This window comes from Manis javanica, chromosome 1 (assembly GCF_040802235.1).
Source record: "Manis javanica isolate MJ-LG chromosome 1, MJ_LKY, whole genome shotgun sequence".
Lineage (NCBI taxonomy): Eukaryota > Metazoa > Chordata > Mammalia > Pholidota > Manidae > Manis > Manis javanica.
This window is the reverse complement of record NC_133156.1, coordinates 223,020,630-223,039,599: the sequence shown is the minus strand read 5'-3', so window position 1 is coordinate 223,039,599 and position 18,970 is coordinate 223,020,630. Positions and strand designations below refer to the sequence as shown.

General features: G+C 66.4%; 9 non-coding genes across 9 annotated transcripts; all 9 read left to right on the top strand.

The window, feature by feature from the left end:
* The first annotated feature begins 6,375 nt into the window (after window positions 1-6,375).
* LOC140844886 (5S ribosomal RNA) lies at window positions 6,376-6,494 on the top strand. The gene has a single exon (XR_012123407.1). It is a non-coding gene; the product is annotated as a 5S ribosomal RNA (ribosomal RNA).
* A 1,390-nt stretch (window positions 6,495-7,884) lies between these two features.
* Window positions 7,885-8,003, top strand: LOC140844883 (5S ribosomal RNA). The gene has a single exon (XR_012123404.1). It is a non-coding gene; the product is annotated as a 5S ribosomal RNA (ribosomal RNA).
* A 1,386-nt stretch (window positions 8,004-9,389) lies between these two features.
* Window positions 9,390-9,508, top strand: LOC140844882 (5S ribosomal RNA). Its single transcript, XR_012123401.1, has one exon. It is a non-coding gene; the product is annotated as a 5S ribosomal RNA (ribosomal RNA).
* Window positions 9,509-10,894: 1,386 nt separating this feature from the next.
* LOC140844881 (5S ribosomal RNA) lies at window positions 10,895-11,013 on the top strand. The gene has a single exon (XR_012123400.1). It is a non-coding gene; the product is annotated as a 5S ribosomal RNA (ribosomal RNA).
* Window positions 11,014-12,411: 1,398 nt separating this feature from the next.
* Window positions 12,412-12,530, top strand: LOC140844880 (5S ribosomal RNA). Its single transcript, XR_012123399.1, has one exon. It is a non-coding gene; the product is annotated as a 5S ribosomal RNA (ribosomal RNA).
* A 1,382-nt stretch (window positions 12,531-13,912) lies between these two features.
* On the top strand, window positions 13,913-14,031 carry LOC140844876 (5S ribosomal RNA). Its single transcript, XR_012123395.1, has one exon. It is a non-coding gene; the product is annotated as a 5S ribosomal RNA (ribosomal RNA).
* Window positions 14,032-15,419: 1,388 nt separating this feature from the next.
* Window positions 15,420-15,538, top strand: LOC140844872 (5S ribosomal RNA). The gene has a single exon (XR_012123385.1). It is a non-coding gene; the product is annotated as a 5S ribosomal RNA (ribosomal RNA).
* A 1,388-nt stretch (window positions 15,539-16,926) lies between these two features.
* On the top strand, window positions 16,927-17,045 carry LOC140844871 (5S ribosomal RNA). Its single transcript, XR_012123380.1, has one exon. It is a non-coding gene; the product is annotated as a 5S ribosomal RNA (ribosomal RNA).
* Window positions 17,046-18,437: 1,392 nt separating this feature from the next.
* On the top strand, window positions 18,438-18,556 carry LOC140844870 (5S ribosomal RNA). The gene has a single exon (XR_012123379.1). It is a non-coding gene; the product is annotated as a 5S ribosomal RNA (ribosomal RNA).
* The last annotated feature ends 414 nt before the right edge of the window (window positions 18,557-18,970 follow it).

Genomic DNA, 18,970 nt, shown 5'->3' with positions numbered 1-18,970 from the left:
CCTGAGGTTAATGGTTCCTTGAGGTTGGGGTCATCCCTGTGCAGAATGTAATAAATGACGAATGGATTGCCACCACACTCCTTGCTCTTCTCAAAGCTCTGCCTCTCCTGCAGACATCCTGTGCCCCAGCCCATCTCACCTCTACACCTCTAGCCCTCAAACTCTCTGACGCAGTGTGGCCCTGACTTCCGCCAGGTTGTCCTCCATCCTCTGTCCTCCCCCCATAAGGTGCTCAGGAAGAGCAAGACACTCTAAGCCCCAGGCTGGTACACCTTGGCAACACTGGGGAGGGCTGTTCAAACAGAAACTGAACCTTATTTCCTGTCACCTATAGATTATGATCAGACACTGAAACTTGTTGATTAGAAGCCCCAGGGTGTCTCTTCACATCTTGAACACCACTGCAGATGTAGCCAAGTAGATGGCGGGCTGCAGGGCACCAGTCTAGCATTGTCCCATTTAATGAGACACAGCTGCTCCACACATTCCAGAAAATTCCTTTTCAAAAAACATTGAACTTGGTCTCTCAAAGCACCTCCAAGAGGTGCACTCCTTCCATTGGGGGGTTTTTGGTGAGCCCAATTTCTCCACGCTTCACACGTCAGAGCACCCACCAAAGCTCCCAGATCCCCCAGTCCTCCCCCATGGTGCCCCTCAGCTGTCCAGCCCCAGGCCAGGCTGGTGTGAGGCCCCTGGTGTCCTGCTTCTGGGTCCTGGCTGAACGACCTGACATCTGTGACAAAAGGCTGGGGAGGCTGAGCAGAGGCACTTGGCTCTGATTCTCCCCATAACACTCCCCCAGGGCTCTCAGGATGTGTTCACCCTCCCAGGAGGGGAGGCCTGGCCTGGAGGGGAGCTGCAGGATCATCACAAATACCCCCTTGGGGAGCTTCAGGCTGGAGACAGTCTCCAGGCCTTATGCTGCAGGTGGAGCCCCAGACTAGGGACTGGGGTAGCGGACGTGGGACACCCTCCTTCCCCTCACCCTGCCCACAGCACCCTCAGAGCTATCTGCCTGCACGGTGGTCCCAGGGATGACCTCAGGCTGCCCGGCCACATAGGGAGGTAGTTTGGGGCAGGAAGAGAGCAGACGAGCCCCTGGCAGGGCTGTGGCACAGGTCAGACCTGTCATCCTGCATGGCCCACCAGCCTCAACCTGACACAGAAGAGCTTCTGGGTCCAGAAACAGAGCAGCAGCCCTGGGCCTGCTGGGTGGTCATTGGGGCCAGTGGTCCATCCCCCCCACCTCCGTGTGTGCAGGTGCCCCAAGAGCTCCACCGCCTGGACCCCTGGACCACTGGTGCTGGGACACCAGGCTCACATGGCTGTGTGGCCACCCTGACTGTGGGCTGCAGTGCACCTTCCCCACCCGGCATGTGCTGGGGAGGTGGCAGGGCCCTCTGGCCCCTGGTGCACTACTCTGCACCCAGGCACAGGCTCTGGGGGCTCCCTGTCTTCCAGCTCTTCAGAGAAGCTGATGCTGGTGTTCTTGTTCACAGGCTTAGAGAATGAACTTTGCAAACAGTCAAGGTAGGAGAGCATGTGAGAGGATTTTATTTAGAGATAAAGCAGAGGACAGAGCTCCTGGCTTGCACCTGCCCAAAGGGGACAAGATAGCCCTGGGGTGATGCATTGTCTAGGGGATTTATAGGCAGGTGAGAGACAAAGGGCTAGGGATGCAGACTTGCTAAATAGTCCCCAAATGCTTATCTTTGAAGAGACACTTAAGTTTCTTATCAGTCTTCTAGATTATTTTGCTTACTTGCCATTATTACTTGCCTATATTGCACATCATTTGATTAGGGCTAGAGGAAGAAAAGCAGCATCTGGGTAGTTAAAGAAAATAAGCTAATTTAAATGATATGGACCTTGTGACTCTTCCTGAAAATAAGCCAGGCCTTTTAGAATACTACGGTAAATTTTACAATAACCTCATTAAATTGACACAATGAAGACATGGGCTATGCCGTGGTCTTTTCTTATGTGGGGGATATTCAAACATTTCAGGCCAAGTTACTCCTGACTTTTTAGTTTTAATCTCACACAAGAATGCTTATATTACTTTAGAGAATTAATGTGACTGACTTTGCTTAATTGTTTAATATGGAATTTCAGTAGGGGTTTTATTCCAGAGGCCCTCACCCTACTCTGTCTAAACCCACAATCCCTGCCTCACTAGCACTGAGGCTCCATGGCTTCCCTCTGTCAGTTGCCATTCTCTCCTAGTTCCTCCTCCAGGCTTCCCTCTACACACTCCAAGCTCTCTGTCCCCACGCTCGCACCCCTCTCTCCTGCCCTCCCAGCCATCTCCTTCCCCCATCCCTCCGCTGAGCTGGTACTCCTGTTAGGATGGCATTGTGTATTTTCCTCTGTTCTTGTCCTGCCACAACAAAGAACTGAAGGGCAGAGACACAGTAGTGAAGTAGAGTAGAAGTTTTATTTAAAGAGAAAAAGAAAAAAAAAGAGAAAAAGAGCACAATCAGAGAGAGGGGAGTGTGGGCTACCTCAGAGAGAGGTACACTGAAAGGTTGGGGGTTGCCCCTTTTAAGGATTTTTCAGGAATGTGACAAAGGGCTAGAGGTGTGGACCTGTTAAGTGATATCAAGATGTTTTTCTTTGATGAGACATGAAGTTTCTCATCAGTTCTCTGGGTAATTCTGCAAAATCAGCTTAACACAAGAAATGCACTTCTCGGATTCCCTCCAGGATAGCAGCTTCCTGGTTTGGGAGCATATCAATTAAGACTGCCTTCCTTACCTCCAAGGTGGGCTGAGTTATTGTATGTTCGCTAAAGAGTTATCATAAGTTAACATAAGTTAAGTGTGGATAAAATGAAAATTCCTGTGGCCAGGATTCTCACCTGGGTCTAGTCGGCTAGCTCACTACACATGTGGGCAATATGTTGTTATTGACTCTATATAAAAGAGCTCCACCCAGTGCTCTGGGTGACATGGTGACACAGCTGCGAGCCTACAGGAGAACAGAGCAGAGGCTGGAGTGGTGGCAGCGCTGAGGTCAGAGGCCCAGAGGATGGCTGTGTGGGATGGCTGTGTAGGCAGACAGGCCCAGAGGCAGAGACTGGCTTACTGTATGCAGACTCATTCTGATTGGATGGGATGCTAGTGATTGATCTGCCACTGTGGAAATAAAGTTGGGTATAACCCTTTCACCCCAAGAACATTTTACTGTCATTTCTTTGGTCACATTGAATCTATAGTGAAGTTGCCCAGGGTTGAAACCCATTGGCAGGACATGAAAAATCTTACCTCTTAACTTCCTGGGTTTTAAAATGCAATCTTAGCTTTAAGATAGAATCTTTCTTGTCTTTACTATGCTGTTTATGCCTGGGCTAGCTTGCTAAGTGAACTTTCCAGGCCACAAATTACTTGATTAGGGGATGGAGGAGGAAAAACAGCATATAGGTAAAGTTAAAAAAATAAGCTGGGCCTTTTAGCAGCCTAAGTGAGTCCTACCATGACATGATTTAATAAACACAATAAAGACAAGGGTATGCTGAGAGACTTTGGGAGACTTTCCTTTACCTGGGGAATATTCATGTATTCCAGGCCTGTTACTCCTGGCTTCTTGAACTTGAACTGATCTCACTGAAGAATGCCTATATTCTTAGTTTGCTATTTTTACCCTAGAGAAGGGACAAGCAGAAGGTGCAAAAGAGCCCCGTGCACCTTATTAAGAAGTGCAGACTCTATTTCATAGGCAATACAGGGCCAGAGAAGGATTTTGAGCAGGAAAATATGATCACTTTCTTATAGGTAGATCATCTAGCAGTAGTGAGGGGAAAGAATTTAAGTAGGCAGGACTGAAGGCCTGACTTGCTATGTGCAGGACGGAAGATGAAGCCATCTCCCAGGTTTCTTCCTGGGATGGCTGGGGGACAGGTACCAATACTGGTAAGAAAGTTGTGGGCAGAGGAAGATAACGGACTAAGTTTGGAAGATTTTAGATTTGGGATACTTGTGAGTAACCTAAGAAGAACTAATATTGTCAAAATGGCCGTCCTACCTAAAGCAATCTACAGATTCAAATGCAATCCCGATCAAAATACCAACAGCATTCTTCAACGAACTGGAACAAATAGTTCTAAACTTCATATGGAACCACAAAAGACCCCAAATAGCCAAAGCAATCCTGAGAAGGAAGAATAAAGCTGGGGGGATCTCGCTTCCCAACTTCAAGGTCTACTACAAAGCCACAGTAATCAAGAAAATTTGGTACTGGCACAAGAACAGACCCACAGACCAGTGGAACACAATAGAGAGTCTAGATATTAACCCAAACATATATGGTCAATTAATAGATGATAAAGGAGCCATGGACATACAATGGGGAAATGACAGCCTCTTCAACAGCTGGCGTTGGCCAAACTGGACAACTACATGTAAGAGAATGAAACTGCATCATTGTCTAACCCCATACGCAAAAGTAAATTTGAAATGGATCAAAGACCTGAATGTAAGTCATGAAACCATAAAACTCTTAGAAAAAAAATAGGAAAAAATCTCCTGGACATAAACAGGAGCAACTTCTTCATGAACATATCTCCCCAGGGAAGGGAAACAAAAGCAAAAATGAACAAGTGGGACTATATCAAGCTGAAAAGCTTCTGTACAGCAAAGGACACCATCAATAGAACAAAAAGAGATCCTACAGTATGGGAGAATATGTTCATAAATAACATATCTGATAAAGGGTGGACATCCAAAATACATAAAGAGCTCACAAACTTCAACAAACAAAAAGAAAATAATCCATTTAAAAAATGGGCACAGGATGTGAACAGACACTTCTAAAAAGAAGAAATTCTGATGGCCAACAGGCACATGAAAAGATGCTCTGCATTGCTAATCATCAGAGAAATGCAAATTAAAACCACAATGATATATCACCTCACACCGGTAAGGATGACTATCATCCAAAAGACAAACAACAAATGTTGGTGAGGATGTGGAGAAAGGGGAACCATCTTACGCTGCTGCTGGGAATGTAAATTACTTCAACCATTGTGGAAAGCAGTATGGAGGTTCCTCAAAAGAGCTCAAAATAGAAATACCATTTGAACCAGGATTTCCACTCCTTGGAATTTACCCCAAGAATGCAGCAGCCCAGTTTGAAAAAAACATGCACCCCTGTTTATCGCAGCACTATTTACAATAGCCAAGAAATGGAAGCAACCTAAGTGTCCCTCAGTAGATGAATGGATAAAGATGTGGTACATATACACAATGGAATATTATTCAGCCAAAAGAAGAAAACAAATCCTACCGTTTGCACCACCATAGACCGAGCAAGAGGGTATTATGCTCAGGGAAATAAGTCAGGCAGAGAAGACAAGTATCAAATGATTTCACTCATCTGTGGAGTATAACAACAAAGAAAAAAAGAACTGAAGGAACAAAACAGCAGCAGACTCACAGAACCCAAAAAATGGACTAACAGTTACTAAAAGGCCTGCAGAGAATGGGTGGACCACCGTCCCTGGGCCCCGGGGCGCGTCCCGTCGGCCGCGCTCGGTGTGCGTGCCCTCGCCCCACGGGCCCCGCCCCCCACCCGGGACGGGAGCGGGCCGATCGACCGCGCCAGGCAGACGTCCGACGCCGCTCTCCCGCAACAGCCAGGCGCGCGCGCTCCGGCGAGTGCCGGGGCGCCCGTGCCAAACGCACAGCGAGCAGCCGGAAGAAACGCGCCAGCGCGCGCTCACACCCATCTCCCGGGCGCCTGGTTCCCCGGGCAGGGGTCCCCGCACAACGCGGCGCCTCGCAGCGTGGCTGCAGGTCCTCGGGGGCTGCACGGGTGACTGCGGGCCCCAGGGCCCGGCCGCCTTGCCCAAGAGCAGCCCGAGCGTGACCACGGCCTCGTGTGGAAGCTGCCCCTCCAGGAGAGCGTCGCGGTGCCTGTCGGGTTGGTGTGTGTGTGTGTGTGTGTGTGTGTGTGTGTGTGTCTGCGCGCGCGCGCCTGTGTGAGGCAGTGCGAGCGTGCGCGCGCGTGAGTTTCACAGCGTGTGCGCCGCCTGGCTGTTCGTCCCCGTGTCCGCCCTAGGTGTGTGCCTGTGTGTTGAATCCTCGTGTCCGTGTGTCTCTCCTCTCCGTCGCTCCGGTTCGCTCGTGCTCCCTGCGGGTGTCATGGAGAAGGTGGCAGAAGGAAGGAGGGCGGCGGAGGGCCTGTGGTGGCGCCGGGGACCCCGGCTGGACCGGGGCCAGTAGGGGCCCGGTGGGCAGCGGTGCAGCGCGGGCGGGCCGGCGCGAGAGCGGCCTGGGCACGGGGCCGGTGGGGTTGGGGGGGCAGCGGCAGAGGCTCGGGGCGTGGAGGCAGGCGGGGACGCGCAGGCTCTTGGGGCGCGCAGGGCCGGCCTCTGGCGTCTACGGCCATACCACCCTGAACGCGCCCGATCTCGTCTGATCTCGGAAGCTAAGCAGGGTCGGGCCTGGTTAGTACTTGGATGGGAGACCGCCTGGGAATACCGGGTGCTGTAGGCTCTTTTTCCTCTCTGCCTCCCCGCTTTCTTTCTGCCCTGGCCCCCTGCCCCTCCCGCCCGCTCTAGCGCGGGCGCCTGCCCTCGCCCAGCCCCTTCCCCGCCCGCCCCGTCGTGGCCACCTGCTGCTGCCGGGCCTCGTCCCCCGCCCCCACACGCCTCCGGGGGCTGGGGCTGGGGCTGGGGCTGGGGGTGCGAGTGGGGGTGGGGTGGGCACACCCGCCTTCAGCCGGCCAGCCCCGCCCAGAGGCAGGGCCAACCTGCGTGCGGGCCGGCGGTGTCCCCCACCGCGCAGGCAGGCCTTGGGCTCCCTCCGCAGCCTGGGAGCCCCTAAGCCGTGCGCTCCACTCGCGCCCACCCGCCGGACAGCGCAGGCCCTGGGCGCCCCCCAGCACCCGCCGCACGCCCCGTCCCCGGACCCCGGGCTGCGCTCCCCTCCTTGCCACGGTAGGGGGCTAGTGAATGCCCGGGCCGGCAGGAGGGGACCACCGTCCCTGGGCCCCGGGGCGCGCCCCGTCGTCCGCGCTCGGTGTGCGCGCCCTCGCCCCTCGGTCCCCGCCCCCCACCCGGGACCGGGAGCGGGCCGATCGACCGCGCCAGGCAGACGTCCGACGCCGCTCTCCCGCAACAGCCAGGCGCGCGCGCTCCGGCGAGTGCCGGGGCGCCCGTGCCAAACGCACAGCGAGCAGCCGGAAGAAACGCGCCAGCGCGCGCTCACACCCATCTCCCGGGCGCCTGGTTCCCCGGGCAGGGGTCCCCGCACAACGCGGCGCCTCGCAGCGTGGCTGCAGGTCCTCGGGGGCTGCACGGGTGACTGCGGGCCCCAGGGCCCGGCCGCCTTGCCCAAGAGCAGCCCGAGCGTGACCACGGCCTCGTGTGGAAGCTGCCCCTCCAGGAGAGCGTCGCGGTGCCTGTCGGGTTGGTGTGTGTGTGTGTGTGTGTGTGTGTGTGTGTGTGTGTGTGTGTGTGTGTGTGTGTCTGCGCGCGCGCGCCTGTGTGAGGCAGTGCGAGCGTGCGCGCGCGTGAGTTTCACAGCGTGTGCGCCGCCTGGCTGTTCGTCCCCGTGTCCGCCCTAGGTGTGTGCCTGTGTGTTGAATCCTCGTGTCCGTGTGTCTCTCCTCTCCGTCGCTCCGGTTCGCTCGTGCTCCCTGCGGGTGTCATGGAGAAGGTGGCAGAAGGAAGGAGGGCGGCGGAGGGCCTGTGGTGGCGCCGGGGACCCCGGCTGGACCGGGGCCAGTAGGGGCCCGGTGGGCAGCGGTGCAGCGCGGGCGGGCCGGCGCGAGAGCGGCCTGGGCACGGGGCCGGTGGGGTTGGGGGGGCAGCGGCAGAGGCTCGGGGCGTGGAGGCAGGCGGGGACGCGCAGGCTCTTGGGGCGCGCAGGGCCGGCCTCTGGCGTCTACGGCCATACCACCCTGAACGCGCCCGATCTCGTCTGATCTCGGAAGCTAAGCAGGGTCGGGCCTGGTTAGTACTTGGATGGGAGACCGCCTGGGAATACCGGGTGCTGTAGGCTCTTTTTCCTCTCTGCCTCCCCGCTTTCTTTCTGCCCTGGCCCCCTGCCCCTCCCGCCCGCTCTAGCGCGGGCGCCTGCCCTCGCCCAGCCCCTTCCCCGCCCGCCCCGTCGTGGCCACCTGCTGCTGCCGGGCCTCGTCCCCCGCCCCCACACGCCTCCGGGGGCTGGGGCTGGGGCTGGGGCTGGGGGTGCGAGTGGGGGTGGGGTGGGCACACCCGCCTTCAGCCGGCCAGCCCCGCCCAGAGGCAGGGCCAACCTGCGTGCGGGCCGGCGGTGTCCCCCACCGCGCAGGCAGGCCTTGGGCTCCCTCCGCAGCCTGGGAGCCCCTAAGCCGTGCGCTCCACTCGCGCCCACCCGCCGGACAGCGCAGGCCCTGGGCGCCCCCCAGCACCCGCCGCACGCCCCGTCCCCGGACCCCGGGCTGCGCTCCCCTCCTTGCCACGGTAGGGGGCTAGTGAATGCCCGGGCCGGCAGGAGGGGACCACCGTCCCTGGGCCCCGGGGCGCGCCCCGTCGTCCGCGCTCGGTGTGCGCGCCCTCGCCCCTCGGTCCCCGCCCCCCACCCGGGACCGGGAGCGGGCCGATCGACCGCGCCAGGCAGACGTCCGACGCCGCTCTCCCGCAACAGCCAGGCGCGCGCGCTCCGGCGAGTGCCGGGGCGCCCGTGCCAAACGCACAGCGAGCAGCCGGAAGAAACGCGCCAGCGCGCGCTCACACCCATCTCCCGGGCGCCTGGTTCCCCGGGCAGGGGTCCCCGCACAACGCGGCGCCTCGCAGCGTGGCTGCAGGTCCTCGGGGGCTGCACGGGTGACTGCGGGCCCCAGGGCCCGGCCGCCTTGCCCAAGAGCAGCCCGAGCGTGACCACGGCCTCGTGTGGAAGCTGCCCCTCCAGGAGAGCGTCGCGGTGCCTGTCGGGTTGGTGTGTGTGTGTGTGTGTGTGTGTGTGTGTGTGTGTGTGTGTGTGTGTGTGTCTGCGCGCGCGCGCCTGTGTGAGGCAGTGCGAGCGTGCGCGCGCGTGAGTTTCACAGCGTGTGCGCCGCCTGGCTGTTCGTCCCCGTGTCCGCCCTAGGTGTGTGCCTGTGTGTTGAATCCTCGTGTCCGTGTGTCTCTCCTCTCCGTCGCTCCGGTTCGCTCGTGCTCCCTGCGGGTGTCATGGAGAAGGTGGCAGAAGGAAGGAGGGCGGCGGAGGGCCTGTGGTGGCGCCGGGGACCCCGGCTGGACCGGGGCCAGTAGGGGCCCGGTGGGCAGCGGTGCAGCGCGGGCGGGCCGGCGCGAGAGCGGCCTGGGCACGGGGCCGGTGGGGTTGGGGGGGCAGCGGCAGAGGCTCGGGGCGTGGAGGCAGGCGGGGACGCGCAGGCTCTTGGGGCGCGCAGGGCCGGCCTCTGGCGTCTACGGCCATACCACCCTGAACGCGCCCGATCTCGTCTGATCTCGGAAGCTAAGCAGGGTCGGGCCTGGTTAGTACTTGGATGGGAGACCGCCTGGGAATACCGGGTGCTGTAGGCTCTTTTTCCTCTCTGCCTCCCCGCTTTCTTTCTGCCCTGGCCCCCTGCCCCTCCCGCCCGCTCTAGCGCGGGCGCCTGCCCTCGCCCAGCCCCTTCCCCGCCCGCCCCGTCGTGGCCACCTGCTGCTGCCGGGCCTCGTCCCCCGCCCCCACACGCCTCCGGGGGCTGGGGCTGGGGCTGGGGCTGGGGGTGCGAGTGGGGGTGGGGTGGGCACACCCGCCTTCAGCCGGCCAGCCCCGCCCAGAGGCAGGGCCAACCTGCGTGCGGGCCGGCGGTGTCCCCCACCGCGCAGGCAGGCCTTGGGCTCCCTCCGCAGCCTGGGAGCCCCTAAGCCGTGCGCTCCACTCGCGCCCACCCGCCGGACAGCGCAGGCCCTGGGCGCCCCCCAGCACCCGCCGCACGCCCCGTCCCCGGACCCCGGGCTGCGCTCCCCTCCTTGCCACGGTAGGGGGCTAGTGAATGCCCGGGCCGGCAGGAGGGGACCACCGTCCCTGGGCCCCGGGGCGCGCCCCGTCGTCCGCGCTCGGTGTGCGCGCCCTCGCCCCTCGGTCCCCGCCCCCCACCCGGGACCGGGAGCGGGCCGATCGACCGCGCCAGGCAGACGTCCGACGCCGCTCTCCCGCAACAGCCAGGCGCGCGCGCTCCGGCGAGTGCCGGGGCGCCCGTGCCAAACGCACAGCGAGCAGCCGGAAGAAACGCGCCAGCGCGCGCTCACACCCATCTCCCGGGCGCCTGGTTCCCCGGGCAGGGGTCCCCGCACAACGCGGCGCCTCGCAGCGTGGCTGCAGGTCCTCGGGGGCTGCACGGGTGACTGCGGGCCCCAGGGCCCGGCCGCCTTGCCCAAGAGCAGCCCGAGCGTGACCACGGCCTCGTGTGGAAGCTGCCCCTCCAGGAGAGCGTCGCGGTGCCTGTCGGGTTGGTGTGTGTGTGTGTGTGTGTGTGTGTGTGTGTGTGTGTGTGTGTGTGTGTGTCTGCGCGCGCGCGCCTGTGTGAGGCAGTGCGAGCGTGCGCGCGCGTGAGTTTCACAGCGTGTGCGCCGCCTGGCTGTTCGTCCCCGTGTCCGCCCTAGGTGTGTGCCTGTGTGTTGAATCCTCGTGTCCGTGTGTCTCTCCTCTCCGTCGCTCCGGTTCGCTCGTGCTCCCTGCGGGTGTCATGGAGAAGGTGGCAGAAGGAAGGAGGGCGGCGGAGGGCCTGTGGTGGCGCCGGGGACCCCGGCTGGACCGGGGCCAGTAGGGGCCCGGTGGGCAGCGGTGCAGCGCGGGCGGGCCGGCGCGAGAGCGGCCTGGGCACGGGGCCGGTGGGGTTGGGGGGGCAGCGGCAGAGGCTCGGGGCGTGGAGGCAGGCGGGGACGCGCAGGCTCTTGGGGCGCGCAGGGCCGGCCTCTGGCGTCTACGGCCATACCACCCTGAACGCGCCCGATCTCGTCTGATCTCGGAAGCTAAGCAGGGTCGGGCCTGGTTAGTACTTGGATGGGAGACCGCCTGGGAATACCGGGTGCTGTAGGCTCTTTTTCCTCTCTGCCTCCCCGCTTTCTTTCTGCCCTGGCCCCCTGCCCCTCCCGCCCGCTCTAGCGCGGGCGCCTGCCCTCGCCCAGCCCCTTCCCCGCCCGCCCCGTCGTGGCCACCTGCTGCTGCCGGGCCTCGTCCCCCGCCCCCACACGCCTCCGGGGGCTGGGGCTGGGGCTGGGGCTGGGGGTGCGAGTGGGGGTGGGGTGGGCACACCCGCCTTCAGCCGGCCAGCCCCGCCCAGAGGCAGGGCCAACCTGCGTGCGGGCCGGCGGTGTCCCCCACCGCGCAGGCAGGCCTTGGGCTCCCTCCGCAGCCTGGGAGCCCCTAAGCCGTGCGCTCCACTCGCGCCCACCCGCCGGACAGCGCAGGCCCTGGGCGCCCCCCAGCACCCGCCGCACGCCCCGTCCCCGGACCCCGGGCTGCGCTCCCCTCCTTGCCACGGTAGGGGGCTAGTGAATGCCCGGGCCGGCAGGAGGGGACCACCGTCCCTGGGCCCCGGGGCGCGCCCCGTCGTCCGCGCTCGGTGTGCGCGCCCTCGCCCCTCGGTCCCCGCCCCCCACCCGGGACCGGGAGCGGGCCGATCGACCGCGCCAGGCAGACGTCCGACGCCGCTCTCCCGCAACAGCCAGGCGCGCGCGCTCCGGCGAGTGCCGGGGCGCCCGTGCCAAACGCACAGCGAGCAGCCGGAAGAAACGCGCCAGCGCGCGCTCACACCCATCTCCCGGGCGCCTGGTTCCCCGGGCAGGGGTCCCCGCACAACGCGGCGCCTCGCAGCGTGGCTGCAGGTCCTCGGGGGCTGCACGGGTGACTGCGGGCCCCAGGGCCCGGCCGCCTTGCCCAAGAGCAGCCCGAGCGTGACCACGGCCTCGTGTGGAAGCTGCCCCTCCAGGAGAGCGTCGCGGTGCCTGTCGGGTTGGTGTGTGTGTGTGTGTGTGTGTGTGTGTGTGTGTGTGTGTGTGTGTGTGTGTGTGTGTGTGTGTCTGCGCGCGCGCGCCTGTGTGAGGCAGTGCGAGCGTGCGCGCGCGTGAGTTTCACAGCGTGTGCGCCGCCTGGCTGTTCGTCCCCGTGTCCGCCCTAGGTGTGTGCCTGTGTGTTGAATCCTCGTGTCCGTGTGTCTCTCCTCTCCGTCGCTCCGGTTCGCTCGTGCTCCCTGCGGGTGTCATGGAGAAGGTGGCAGAAGGAAGGAGGGCGGCGGAGGGCCTGTGGTGGCGCCGGGGACCCCGGCTGGACCGGGGCCAGTAGGGGCCCGGTGGGCAGCGGTGCAGCGCGGGCGGGCCGGCGCGAGAGCGGCCTGGGCACGGGGCCGGTGGGGTTGGGGGGGCAGCGGCAGAGGCTCGGGGCGTGGAGGCAGGCGGGGACGCGCAGGCTCTTGGGGCGCGCAGGGCCGGCCTCTGGCGTCTACGGCCATACCACCCTGAACGCGCCCGATCTCGTCTGATCTCGGAAGCTAAGCAGGGTCGGGCCTGGTTAGTACTTGGATGGGAGACCGCCTGGGAATACCGGGTGCTGTAGGCTCTTTTTCCTCTCTGCCTCCCCGCTTTCTTTCTGCCCTGGCCCCCTGCCCCTCCCGCCCGCTCTAGCGCGGGCGCCTGCCCTCGCCCAGCCCCTTCCCCGCCCGCCCCGTCGTGGCCACCTGCTGCTGCCGGGCCTCGTCCCCCGCCCCCACACGCCTCCGGGGGCTGGGGCTGGGGCTGGGGCTGGGGGTGCGAGTGGGGGTGGGGTGGGCACACCCGCCTTCAGCCGGCCAGCCCCGCCCAGAGGCAGGGCCAACCTGCGTGCGGGCCGGCGGTGTCCCCCACCGCGCAGGCAGGCCTTGGGCTCCCTCCGCAGCCTGGGAGCCCCTAAGCCGTGCGCTCCACTCGCGCCCACCCGCCGGACAGCGCAGGCCCTGGGCGCCCCCCAGCACCCGCCGCACGCCCCGTCCCCGGACCCCGGGCTGCGCTCCCCTCCTTGCCACGGTAGGGGGCTAGTGAATGCCCGGGCCGGCAGGAGGGGACCACCGTCCCTGGGCCCCGGGGCGCGCCCCGTCGTCCGCGCTCGGTGTGCGCGCCCTCGCCCCTCGGTCCCCGCCCCCCACCCGGGACCGGGAGCGGGCCGATCGACCGCGCCAGGCAGACGTCCGACGCCGCTCTCCCGCAACAGCCAGGCGCGCGCGCTCCGGCGAGTGCCGGGGCGCCCGTGCCAAACGCACAGCGAGCAGCCGGAAGAAACGCGCCAGCGCGCGCTCACACCCATCTCCCGGGCGCCTGGTTCCCCGGGCAGGGGTCCCCGCACAACGCGGCGCCTCGCAGCGTGGCTGCAGGTCCTCGGGGGCTGCACGGGTGACTGCGGGCCCCAGGGCCCGGCCGCCTTGCCCAAGAGCAGCCCGAGCGTGACCACGGCCTCGTGTGGAAGCTGCCCCTCCAGGAGAGCGTCGCGGTGCCTGTCGGGTTGGTGTGTGTGTGTGTGTGTGTGTGTGTGTGTGTGTGTGTGTGTGTGTGTCTGCGCGCGCGCGCCTGTGTGAGGCAGTGCGAGCGTGCGCGCGCGTGAGTTTCACAGCGTGTGCGCCGCCTGGCTGTTCGTCCCCGTGTCCGCCCTAGGTGTGTGCCTGTGTGTTGAATCCTCGTGTCCGTGTGTCTCTCCTCTCCGTCGCTCCGGTTCGCTCGTGCTCCCTGCGGGTGTCATGGAGAAGGTGGCAGAAGGAAGGAGGGCGGCGGAGGGCCTGTGGTGGCGCCGGGGACCCCGGCTGGACCGGGGCCAGTAGGGGCCCGGTGGGCAGCGGTGCAGCGCGGGCGGGCCGGCGCGAGAGCGGCCTGGGCACGGGGCCGGTGGGGTTGGGGGGGCAGCGGCAGAGGCTCGGGGCGTGGAGGCAGGCGGGGACGCGCAGGCTCTTGGGGCGCGCAGGGCCGGCCTCTGGCGTCTACGGCCATACCACCCTGAACGCGCCCGATCTCGTCTGATCTCGGAAGCTAAGCAGGGTCGGGCCTGGTTAGTACTTGGATGGGAGACCGCCTGGGAATACCGGGTGCTGTAGGCTCTTTTTCCTCTCTGCCTCCCCGCTTTCTTTCTGCCCTGGCCCCCTGCCCCTCCCGCCCGCTCTAGCGCGGGCGCCTGCCCTCGCCCAGCCCCTTCCCCGCCCGCCCCGTCGTGGCCACCTGCTGCTGCCGGGCCTCGTCCCCCGCCCCCACACGCCTCCGGGGGCTGGGGCTGGGGCTGGGGCTGGGGGTGCGAGTGGGGGTGGGGTGGGCACACCCGCCTTCAGCCGGCCAGCCCCGCCCAGAGGCAGGGCCAACCTGCGTGCGGGCCGGCGGTGTCCCCCACCGCGCAGGCAGGCCTTGGGCTCCCTCCGCAGCCTGGGAGCCCCTAAGCCGTGCGCTCCACTCGCGCCCACCCGCCGGACAGCGCAGGCCCTGGGCGCCCCCCAGCACCCGCCGCACGCCCCGTCCCCGGACCCCGGGCTGCGCTCCCCTCCTTGCCACGGTAGGGGGCTAGTGAATGCCCGGGCCGGCAGGAGGGGACCACCGTCCCTGGGCCCCGGGGCGCGCCCCGTCGTCCGCGCTCGGTGTGCGCGCCCTCGCCCCTCGGTCCCCGCCCCCCACCCGGGACCGGGAGCGGGCCGATCGACCGCGCCAGGCAGACGTCCGACGCCGCTCTCCCGCAACAGCCAGGCGCGCGCGCTCCGGCGAGTGCCGGGGCGCCCGTGCCAAACGCACAGCGAGCAGCCGGAAGAAACGCGCCAGCGCGCGCTCACACCCATCTCCCGGGCGCCTGGTTCCCCGGGCAGGGGTCCCCGCACAACGCGGCGCCTCGCAGCGTGGCTGCAGGTCCTCGGGGGCTGCACGGGTGACTGCGGGCCCCAGGGCCCGGCCGCCTTGCCCAAGAGCAGCCCGAGCGTGACCACGGCCTCGTGTGGAAGCTGCCCCTCCAGGAGAGCGTCGCGGTGCCTGTCGGGTTGGTGTGTGTGTGTGTGTGTGTGTGTGTGTGTGTGTGTGTGTGTGTGTGTGTGTGTCTGCGCGCGCGCGCCTGTGTGAGGCAGTGCGAGCGTGCGCGCGCGTGAGTTTCACAGCGTGTGCGCCGCCTGGCTGTTCGTCCCCGTGTCCGCCCTAGGTGTGTGCCTGTGTGTTGAATCCTCGTGTCCGTGTGTCTCTCCTCTCCGTCGCTCCGGTTCGCTCGTGCTCCCTGCGGGTGTCATGGAGAAGGTGGCAGAAGGAAGGAGGGCGGCGGAGGGCCTGTGGTGGCGCCGGGGACCCCGGCTGGACCGGGGCCAGTAGGGGCCCGGTGGGCAGCGGTGCAGCGCGGGCGGGCCGGCGCGAGAGCGGCCTGGGCACGGGGCCGGTGGGGTTGGGGGGGCAGCGGCAGAGGCTCGGGGCGTGGAGGCAGGCGGGGACGCGCAGGCTCTTGGGGCGCGCAGGGCCGGCCTCTGGCGTCTACGGCCATACCACCCTGAACGCGCCCGATCTCGTCTGATCTCGGAAGCTAAGCAGGGTCGGGCCTGGTTAGTACTTGGATGGGAGACCGCCTGGGAATACCGGGTGCTGTAGGCTCTTTTTCCTCTCTGCCTCCCCGCTTTCTTTCTGCCCTGGCCCCCTGCCCCTCCCGCCCGCTCTAGCGCGGGCGCCTGCCCTCGCCCAGCCCCTTCCCCGCCCGCCCCGTCGTGGCCACCTGCTGCTGCCGGGCCTCGTCCCCCGCCCCCACACGCCTCCGGGGGCTGGGGCTGGGGCTGGGGCTGGGGGTGCGAGTGGGGGTGGGGTGGGCACACCCGCCTTCAGCCGGCCAGCCCCGCCCAGAGGCAGGGCCAACCTGCGTGCGGGCCGGCGGTGTCCCCCACCGCGCAGGCAGGCCTTGGGCTCCCTCCGCAGCCTGGGAGCCCCTAAGCCGTGCGCTCCACTCGCGCCCACCCGCCGGACAGCGCAGGCCCTGGGCGCCCCCCAGCACCCGCCGCACGCCCCGTCCCCGGACCCCGGGCTGCGCTCCCCTCCTTGCCACGGTAGGGGGCTAGTGAATGCCCGGGCCGGCAGGAGGGGACCACCGTCCCTGGGCCCCGGGGCGCGCCCCGTCGTCCGCGCTCGGTGTGCGCGCCCTCGCCCCTCGGTCCCCGCCCCCCACCCGGGACCGGGAGCGGGCCGATCGACCGCGCCAGGCAGACGTCCGACGCCGCTCTCCCGCAACAGCCAGGCGCGCGCGCTCCGGCGAGTGCCGGGGCGCCCGTGCCAAACGCACAGCGAGCAGCCGGAAGAAACGCGCCAGCGCGCGCTCACACCCATCTCCCGGGCGCCTGGTTCCCCGGGCAGGGGTCCCCGCACAACGCGGCGCCTCGCAGCGTGGCTGCAGGTCCTCGGGGGCTGCACGGGTGACTGCGGGCCCCAGGGCCCGGCCGCCTTGCCCAAGAGCAGCCCGAGCGTGACCACGGCCTCGTGTGGAAGCTGCCCCTCCAGGAGAGCGTCGCGGTGCCTGTCGGGTTGGTGTGTGTGTGTGTGTGTGTGTGTGTGTGTGTGTGTGTGTGTGTGTGTGTGTGTCTGCGCGCGCGCGCCTGTGTGAGGCAGTGCGAGCGTGCGCGCGCGTGAGTTTCACAGCGTGTGCGCCGCCTGGCTGTTCGTCCCCGTGTCCGCCCTAGGTGTGTGCCTGTGTGTTGAATCCTCGTGTCCGTGTGTCTCTCCTCTCCGTCGCTCCGGTTCGCTCGTGCTCCCTGCGGGTGTCATGGAGAAGGTGGCAGAAGGAAGGAGGGCGGCGGAGGGCCTGTGGTGGCGCCGGGGACCCCGGCTGGACCGGGGCCAGTAGGGGCCCGGTGGGCAGCGGTGCAGCGCGGGCGGGCCGGCGCGAGAGCGGCCTGGGCACGGGGCCGGTGGGGTTGGGGGGGCAGCGGCAGAGGCTCGGGGCGTGGAGGCAGGCGGGGACGCGCAGGCTCTTGGGGCGCGCAGGGCCGGCCTCTGGCGTCTACGGCCATACCACCCTGAACGCGCCCGATCTCGTCTGATCTCGGAAGCTAAGCAGGGTCGGGCCTGGTTAGTACTTGGATGGGAGACCGCCTGGGAATACCGGGTGCTGTAGGCTCTTTTTCCTCTCTGCCTCCCCGCTTTCTTTCTGCCCTGGCCCCCTGCCCCTCCCGCCCGCTCTAGCGCGGGCGCCTGCCCTCGCCCAGCCCCTTCCCCGCCCGCCCCGTCGTGGCCACCTGCTGCTGCCGGGCCTCGTCCCCCGCCCCCACACGCCTCCGGGGGCTGGGGCTGGGGCTGGGGCTGGGGGTGCGAGTGGGGGTGGGGTGGGCACACCCGCCTTCAGCCGGCCAGCCCCGCCCAGAGGCAGGGCCAACCTGCGTGCGGGCCGGCGGTGTCCCCCACCGCGCAGGCAGGCCTTGGGCTCCCTCCGCAGCCTGGGAGCCCCTAAGCCGTGCGCTCCACTCGCGCCCACCCGCCGGACAGCGCAGGCCCTGGGCGCCCCCCAGCACCCGCCGCACGCCCCGTCCCCGGACCCCGGGCTGCGCTCCCCTCCTTGCCACGGTAGGGGGCTAGTGAATGCCCGGGCCGGCAGGAGGGGACCACCGTCCCTGGGCCCCGGGGCGCGCCCCGTCGTCCGCGCTCGGTGTGCGCGCCCTCGCCCCTCGGTCCCCGCCCCCCACCCGGGACCGGGAGCGGGCCGATCGACCGCGCCAGGCAGACGTCCGACGCCGCTCTCCCGCAACAGCCAGGCGCGCGCGCTCCGGCGAGTGCCGGGGCGCCCGTGCCAAACGCACAGCGAGCAGCCGGAAGAAACGCGCCAGCGCGCGCTCACACCCATCTCCCGGGCGCCTGGTTCCCCGGGCAGGGGTCCCCGCACAACGCGGCGCCTCGCAGCGTGGCTGCAGGTCCTCGGGGGCTGCACGGGTGACTGCGGGCCCCAGGGCCCGGCCGCCTTGCCCAAGAGCAGCCCGAGCGTGACCACGGCCTCGTGTGGAAGCTGCCCCTCCAGGAGAGCGTCGCGGTGCCTGTCGGGTTGGTGTGTGTGTGTGTGTGTGTGTGTGTGTGTGTGTGTGTGTGTGTGTGTGTGTGTGTGTCTGCGCGCGCGCGCCTGTGTGAGGCAGTGCGAGCGTGCGCGCGCGTGAGTTTCACAGCGTGTGCGCCGCCTGGCTGTTCGTCCCCGTGTCCGCCCTAGGTGTGTGCCTGTGTGTTGAATCCTCGTGTCCGTGTGTCTCTCCTCTCCGTCGCTCCGGTTCGCTCGTGCTCCCTGCGGGTGTCATGGAGAAGGTGGCAGAAGGAAGGAGGGCGGCGGAGGGCCTGTGGTGGCGCCGGGGACCCCGGCTGGACCGGGGCCAGTAGGGGCCCGGTGGGCAGCGGTGCAGCGCGGGCGGGCCGGCGCGAGAGCGGCCTGGGCACGGGGCCGGTGGGGTTGGGGGGGCAGCGGCAGAGGCTCGGGGCGTGGAGGCAGGCGGGGACGCGCAGGCTCTTGGGGCGCGCAGGGCCGGCCTCTGGCGTCTACGGCCATACCACCCTGAACGCGCCCGATCTCGTCTGATCTCGGAAGCTAAGCAGGGTCGGGCCTGGTTAGTACTTGGATGGGAGACCGCCTGGGAATACCGGGTGCTGTAGGCTCTTTTTCCTCTCTGCCTCCCCGCTTTCTTTCTGCCCTGGCCCCCCTGCCCCTCCCGCCCGCTCTAGCGCGGGCGCCTGCCTCGCCCAGCCCCTTCCCCGCCCGCCCCGTCGTGGCCACCTGCTGCTGCCGGGCCTCGTCCCCCGCCCCCACACGCCTCCGGGGGCTGGGGCTGGGGGCTGGGGCTGGGGGTGCGAGTGGGGGTGGGGTGGGCACACCCGCCCTTCAGCCGGCCCAGCCCCGCCCAGAGGCAGGGCCAACCTGCGTGCGGGCCGGCGGTGTCCCCCACCGCGCAGGCAGGCCTTGGGCTCCCTCCGCAGCCTGGGAGCCCCTAAGCCGTGCGCTCCACTCGCGCCCACCCCGCCGGACAGCGCAGGCCCTGGGCGCCCCCCAGCACCCGCCGCACGCCCCGTCCC